The following is a 7,460-nucleotide window of genomic DNA, read 5'->3' on the forward strand; positions in this document are numbered from 1 at the left end:
TGTTTTTCAAATATATTTCTTTGCCTCTGTGTATGTTTTTACCCCTGGCTGTTATATTTCAATATATATTCTATATAATATTTTATTTCGGTTGATAAAAAAAAAAAAAACTAAAATAACGCCACATTGGCGCGTAAGATCTGACGTCACTTCCGCCTTTGCCTCGAGAAGCCGCTGCTGCTCCAGCAGTGAGACGTTTAAGTTTCTCCTCCCGAACTTGCAACAATGCTGTGTTTCACTCGGGCTGCGAGATTGTATGAATATAATGTCTGCAAATACTAGCAGTGCTTCTCAATTATTTCACGCCCGCCCCTCCCAAGAAGAAAAAGATTCGCGCCCCCCCACCACCAATTTTTTTTCTGTCTTTGTAGATTGATGTTAGATTGTCAATAAAATATCCCTTAACTAAGCTAAATTGCTAAGAAATATAATTTTGAGAATTATTTTTTGTGAGGATCTCGAAACTCAGTACCCTGTTGTGCAAATATTGATGAGATGATAAATATTTACTAATACGTTTTTTTTTTAAATCTTTATTCACAGAAGCAAACCAAACACATTTATGAATACCGAAATCCATGCGATGCATCTAATTTGAAGTACTTAGCACCTGCCATGTCACTCAGGATTTTTTCACGCTTGGGAATCTGATAATGTTCTCTTATATGAAAAAAATCAGCGCCTACCTTCTGCCAGGGAGTTGTGGGAAGCTACTAATACGTACATAATATAGAAAACACAAAAAGAAGAGCCAGGGGGATTTTAAACAAAAATTCTTTGTAAATAACAAAAAGCAACAGCTTTAGTATGTTTACGATACGTTTTTTAAAAATAATTTTATGGTTACTATACGTTTTTTTTAATGATTACTGTAATGTTCCGTCTTCTATCTTCAGAAGTCACGCAGGCTACGTGATGCTGCAAGCTTGTGTCTCTTAATTTACTGACTTGCATTCTCGTCTATGTGCAGACACACTTGTTCGTCTGGTAACCAAAACACACATCGGGCAATACTGCCAACTAGTGGCCAATGATATAACTGCTATCATTACATCTCCCTTTCAAACGTTAAACAATGCCTAAGCTTTTTTTTCATTCTTATTATTTTTTATTATTATTATAATAATTTTGTTTTGTTATCAATTATTTTCACTTCTTAACAATATCTATCCATTTTTTATGACAACAAGCAGCTCAACAACAATTTTAGCAACAATCACACAACATTAAACATTTTCAATCAGCCTGTCCGGTTGTCGTCTAACTCTTGTTGATCTTCGAAGAGGTTCAGTAATCCCAGAAATTGCTGGTGGTTGAGGTCTGTGCTCCTTCGATGTATCCGCCTGCTTTGCAGCCTCAGCCGTATCAGAAGATTTCTTACAGTCCTCGGGAACCTTCAGAAGACTCCTCCTGTTCCTCCTCACTCTTTGTCCATGCTTTGTTTCCACAATGTAAGATCTCGGTCCGGCTTCGCTGAGGACAGTCGCTTTTCTGTCCCAACAATGAGGTCTCTCGATCCTTAGTGCTCCTCTAAAGGACGTCGACATAATTCATTAAGTCTTTGTGTCCCGATAAACTCATCTTCGCGTGTTGATACTTTTCGGTGCAGTTAGCTTAGCTTGTTAGCTTAGCTTGTAAGCTAGCTAGCCGCTAACGAAAAGAGGCACATGACTCATCGCCAAGCAGAGATCAAGTGCGGATTTTTTGGAATTATCATTTGAAAATGTGTGAAAGAACGACACCCAAGTACAAAGAGGAACTTTGTGGAATAAAAGAAGAGAACGAGCAACATCATCAACTGCTGGACGAAGTTTGCAACCAGCCTCGTGTTGTGCCACTCAAAGCAGGTTTGTACACGTTTTACTCTCATTTGCTTTGTAAAGAACGACTTTCTGTCGTTAAAAATATGCATCACAATATTAAGTTGTTTGGGGAAATGCGTTCAAGGTTATTGCCGTTTTATTTTTAATTATTGCCTTTTACTTGTCGGTTTGCTAAACATTTGTTTATGCCAAATAAAATCAGTGCAGAAAATGTATGCCAAAGAATAACCAATAGTGGGGGGTGAACTCCGTGTTTTTTCCCAGTATAAAATTTGAACTGATTATTTAACATTTTACATTTTCTGGTTTTTATATCTTGTTCAAGCAATTCCTTCGGGAAGGAATTCTGCCTGACTCTACAAAATGTGCACACTGTGGGGAAAACATCAATGACGGTCGATCAATTTTGGTGAATAAAACACAAAATATTAAGTTTTTTTTTTTTTTTAAAAGTCAAGTACGTATCGGTCTTTTTCATTTATGAACTTTGTACTGGCTTGGTCGTATGAGAGTCAATGAACCTCGGGTGGCTCTGCACTGTTTTGTGCACGTGTGCATAGTTTCACTTCATCCAAACATTTAAAATACATTTAATGCATCCATCCAGGGTTGCACGGATCTCATCAGTGAACAAGCGCATGCTGCAAGGAATGCATCTGCATCTTTGGCTTACTATGGGCTTAAAAGGGAGTACGCCACAACCCCCTTTTCTACCAACAAGGCCAGGAACATTTTGTTCCCGGTAATAAAGTTCCTGCGCCCCCTGGTCAGCTCCTTAATGGACCCACTCCAGTTCGCATACCAGCCTGGCATCAGTGTGGATGATGCCATCATCTACCTGCTCCACACTTCATTCTCCCACCTGGAGAAGGCGGGGGGCACGGTGAGGATCATGTTCTTTGATTTCTCAAGTGCTTTCAACACCATACAGCCCGCCTTATTGGGAGACAAGCTGGAGGAAGGGTCAGAGCAGACTCTTCCTACTCAGGAGGTTGAGGTCCTTTGGCGTTTGGGGAACACTCCTCAGGAATTTCTATGACTCGGTGGTTTCCTCAGTCATCTTCTATGGAGTGGTCTCCTGGGCAGGAGGCATCTCGGGCCGGGACAAAAAAAGACTGGACAAACTAGTGAGGAGGGCCAGCTCTGTCCTGGGCTGCTCCCTGGACTCTGTGGACTCAGTGGGGGGCAGAAGGATGACGGCAAAACTGTCATCAATGCTGCACAAACCAGCCCACCCATTCAATGACACTCTGAGAACACTTTACAGCTCCTTCAGTGACAGACTTTTACACCCTCGCTGTACCAAAGAGAGATTTCGCCGCTCCTTCCTGCCGACTGCTGTCAGACTTTTTAACAAGAACATTGGGTCAGGCCTACAAACGGGAGGGCATTAGTGCAATTGTGCAGTCCTAGGATGCAATATTAACTACTACTGTACTTTCAGCCAAGGGTGTACTTAAATATTGACCAATGATGTATTTTGTTTACCTTTACAGTATTCTTATTACTGTACTTCTATCTCTGCAGTATTTCTACCATTGCAGGATGTTCACTATTACAGTACTTTTATAATTGCAGTATTCCTATCATTGCGGTACTTTTACTATCACAGTACTTTTATCACTTTTATCATTGCAGTATTTTTCTATCATTGCAGTACTTTTACTATTACAGTACTTTTACCATTACAGTATACTTTATCATTGCAGTACTTTTACCATTACAGTACTTTTACTATTACAGTACTTTTACCATTGCAGTACTTTTACCATTACAGTACTTTTATCATTGCAATATTTTTATCATTGCAGTATTTCCAATCATTCAGTAGTTTTTATCATTACAGTGTTTTCCCCCTCTGTATAATGGACAGACATTAGGAGTGTTTCCTTACACTAGATACGTTTATACTGTGTATATTTGCATGCGTTTTTATGAATGTCTGCTGCTAATGTTATACATTAACGGCTACATTACGCCGCCGACTCTGTGTGATCTATATCTTTACTCCTGTAACACCTCAAATTTCCCCATTGTGGGACTAATAAAGGACAACTTATCTTATCTTATCTTTGTACTTGGGTGTCGTTCTTTCACACATTTTCAAACACCAATCTCAACAAATCCGCACTTGATCTCTGCTTAGCGATAACTCGTGTGCTTCTTTTTGTTAGACGAGAAGAATGAACGGCGTTGTCGTTTTTTAATGTCGTGCTGAATGAATTTCCTGGGTGAAAACTGCAGTCTGTTCAGCACAAAAGTGGAAAAATAGGACACGCCCCGCTGTGATATGATTAGCTGCTGGCTGTGTGGAGCACTGTCATCAATTCATGCGCCCCCCTTAGCATCGCGCCCCACTATTTGAGAATCACTGTATTAGTTAGTTAAAAAAGAAGAGCTAAATTATAGTTGACGTGTTCATGGTTGTTCTGAAGGTTCGCATGTTTATTGAATCATCCCTTTGAGTTGTGATTAAGAAGGGGATATTTTCCGAACTAATGTTAATTGTGATGGCTTTATGATATACACAGTTATATGGTTAATAATTGTGCATCGTTTGACATTCTGCTGTATTGTTAATACTGTTTGCCTTTGATTGGTGTGGCGCATGTAATGGACAATGTGCTTATTTTGTCGGTTGCGGGATGTCTCGCGCAATCCCGATTGATGACGTGAGAGAGTGTGCACTTGAAGAAGGGGAGTGTGCGAGTCGCGGAAGGAGTCAGTTGGAAGGACGGTAAAAACCCGGTTATCGCGGTGAATGGGGACAGAGACCACCCGCGAAAACTGAAAATCCGCGAAGTAGCGGCACACCTTCAAAAATGCTTAAAAAAATATATATACAGTGGAACCTCGGTTCTCGAACGACTCTGAGGTCGAACTAATCGGAGTTCGAACAAACATCGGAGTTCGAACGCCCGTATGACGCGTGAGTGCGTACGCGAGGGTGGGACTGAGCGGCGTACGGGTGTAGATCACTCTCTTGCTCTCTTTATGACCAACTGTTGTCGCGTGCGGACGTGCTGCGTTTTGCTCTCGCGTTTTATATAGGTGTACGAAGTGTTTTAGCCCCTAATCATGCCTCCAAAGAAGGTCAGTGCAAGCAACAAAGCTGCTACTAGCGAAAAAAGAAAAGTAGTGCGTACAACTATTGCATTTGATTCGGTGTTCGAACAAATCGGTTCTCGAACAAGGTTCTGGAACAGATTATGGTCGAGAACCGAGGTTCCACTGAATATATATCTCTTTGGCTTACGATGGGCTTAAAAAGGGAGAACGTCACAACCTCCTTTTCTACCAACAAGCCCAGGAATATTTAGTTCTATCTTTTAATGCAAAAAGAAATACTTGTAAACATATTTCACTTGAACGATTCCTATTTTATCATTGACATTATGTTGCGATGGCCCCCATTAATAAGTTAGGGTCCCACAACAGGTGTTCCATCAGACGCACACAATAGCCTGTGTGTGCTTACTTCAGCTCGCTTCCAGTAACGTCTGTGACTGTCAGGAATGAAATCGGGCATCAGCCGCAACGTGCTTCCTTTTTAAATGCTCGTTTATCACTGTTGTGCTGCTAAAGGGAGGTTTACATCGTAGGACGTAATTTTGTGAAATGCCCCCATGGTCCGGTCCAAGTTGGGGTCGCACGCATTGCTCCGTGTGCAGCAGGCACAAGTCAAGGTAGCACGGTAGAAACAATATAAAACAAAGTCGCCGCCTGACCTTTGATTTGACCAAACCAAATTTGTCTTTTTGTGTCCTGCAGACGTCAGTGAAAACGATCTCCGTTCTGTGAAAGAGGAGCCAGACTTGACTCACATTAAAAAGGAGGAGGAGGAGATCAACAAGTCACCAGTGAACATTGTCTCTATAAAGACTGAAGATGAAAACAAGGATGAGAGTGAGGACAAGAGAGGGGCGGAGCCTACAAGCAGCAACTCAAGTCATCACGTGACAACAGAAGGTGACGAAGACCACTGGGGGCCATCACAAGTACATAATGAGGACACATTATCAGACGATCGTGACGATGATGATGATGATGGGCAAGCCAAAGGTGAAAGGGCATGTCACACTGACTCATTCACTTCAAAGCTGTCTTTAAAAGGGCACGTAAGAACGCACAGTGGAGAAAAACCTTTTTCCTGCTCAGTTTGTGGTAAAAGCTTCCCTCAAAATTCAAGTTTAACAATCCACACAAGAACGCACACTGGAGAAAAACCTTTTTCCTGCTCAGTTTGTGGAAAATGCTTCTCTCAAAATTCAAGTTTAACAATCCACACAAGAACGCACACTGGAGAAAAACCTTTTTCCTGCTCAGTTTGTGGCAAAAGTTACTCTCGAAAGTCATATTTAATAATTCACACAAGAACACACACTGGAGAAAAAACATTTTCCTGCTTGGTTTGTGGTAAAAGCTTCTCTCAAAATTCAAGTTTAACAATCCACACAAGAACGCACAGTGGAGAAAAACCCTTTTCCTGCTCAGTTTGTGGAAAATGCTTCTCTCAAAATTCAAGTTTAACAATCCACACAAGAACGCACACTGGAGAAAAACCTTTTTCCTGCTCAGTTTGTGGTAAAAGCTTCTCTCAAAATTCAAGTTTAACAATCCACACAAGAACACACACTGGAGAAAAACCTCTTTCCTGCTCAGTTTGTGGAAAATGCTTCTCAGATAAGGCAAATTTAACAATCCACACAAGAACACACACTGGAGAAAAAACATTTTCCTGCTTGGTTTGTGGTAAAAGCTTCTCTCAAAAGTTTGATTTAACAATCCACACAAGAACACACAGTGGAGAAAAACCTTTTTCCTGCTTAGTTTGTGGCAAAAGTTTCTCTGATAAGTCAAATTTCACAAAACACACAAGAACACATAGTGGAGAAAAACATTTTTCCTGCTCAGTTTGTGCCAAGAGGTTCTCTCAAAAGTCGTATTTACGAAACCACACAAGAACACACACTGGAGACAAGCCATTCAGTTGCAGCGTTTGTGCTAAAAAATTCTCCACTAAACAATATGCGGAGAGTCACAATTGTGCTGGTGAGAAAAGCAGCAATCCTTGAAGCTTAAAAAAAAGAAAACAAATAACTGAAGGAACTGACTCTTTGTGGTAAGATGTAAATTTTGATTTTGAATAAAATATGATATATTGAATTTTGCAAAGCTTTTTTATTGACATTAAGCCAATGTGATCTGTGCCAGAAGAAGCAATGTGTCTGAGTGATCATGATTTGTTTTGTGTGTTTACATCAAACATGTAAAGGAAATTAATTGCCTTTGCCTGTAACAACATTTGTTAATATTATACTTTTCAGCTGTCTTTTTAATCGTACTTAATGGAAAAGGTGTGAGAAGAAACTGCTTATGAAATCGTTGCCATCCACAATCATCAATAAAATCACTTGTTCCACTTGCTCAACTGGCCTTCATTACGTTGTGAAAAGGTGAAAAACAGATCTAGAAGTTGAACTATAAAAAGAACAAGAAAGAGAAACGCAAATCGTCTCAGTTTCTCTCAAAGGTTTTGGTATGTCAGGAGTTGGCAACTTGATGGCGACTGGAGTCAGCGCTGGTTTTCTCGCTGTGTTTGGCAGGCTCGTATATGTATGGTCCATTGAACAAAAC

Source organism: Idiotropiscis lumnitzeri, chromosome 2, assembly GCF_059441095.1.
Source record: "Idiotropiscis lumnitzeri isolate Australia: NSW breed Sydney's pygmy pipehorse chromosome 2, RoL_Ilum_1.0, whole genome shotgun sequence".
Classification (NCBI taxonomy): Eukaryota; Metazoa; Chordata; class Actinopteri; order Syngnathiformes; family Syngnathidae; genus Idiotropiscis; species Idiotropiscis lumnitzeri.